The sequence below is a fragment of the Arachis duranensis genome, chromosome 4, assembly GCF_000817695.3.
Source record: "Arachis duranensis cultivar V14167 chromosome 4, aradu.V14167.gnm2.J7QH, whole genome shotgun sequence".
NCBI classification, from domain to species: domain Eukaryota; kingdom Viridiplantae; phylum Streptophyta; class Magnoliopsida; order Fabales; family Fabaceae; genus Arachis; species Arachis duranensis.
In genome coordinates this window covers 96392553-96393213 of record NC_029775.3, presented here as the reverse complement: position 1 = coordinate 96393213, position 661 = coordinate 96392553, and positions in this window count along the sequence as shown.

The window sequence follows — 661 nt, the reverse complement described above, 5'->3', positions numbered from 1 at the left end:
AAATCTTAGAGAAGGTATCTCTAAGTGGAGTGGGTTAGTATACGAGTGGTGATCACATACCGTGAGGTGTTAGAAACTAAGGACTCGAATTGTAAAAGGTTTTGCGCGAGCACCTTGAAGCTTGGCAATAGTGGAACTTCTCAATTGCGATTGAGAAAGAAAGTGGACGTAGGACAAGAGTTAAGTTCTTGGAAAAATACTAGTACAATAACACTTTTTGTATATTGTCTTTAACTTTCGCAAAAAGATTCATTGTTGTTGCAATACTCAATTCACCCCCCCTCTTGAGTAATTGTGCATAGGTTCTACAAGTGGTATCAGAGCTTAACCCTTTGAAAGACTTAACCGTTTAAGGGAAAAGATCATGGCAAGCACAAGCTTTAACAACAACAACACTAGCGAAGGCAACTCAACCGCTATACCTCCTCTTTTCAGCGGAACAAATTACTCTTATTGGAAAAATAAGATGAGAATTTGGATCCGTTCTCAAGATGTGAGAATTTGGAAAGTGATTGAGAATGGAAATCACATTCCAACAAAGACAACAAGCGCTAAAGAAGGAGAAGTGTCCGTCTCAAAGCAAGTACCGAAAGGAGAAGATGAATATAGTGACGATGATTGGAAGAAAGTGGCAATGAATGATAAAGCCATCAACTTCATT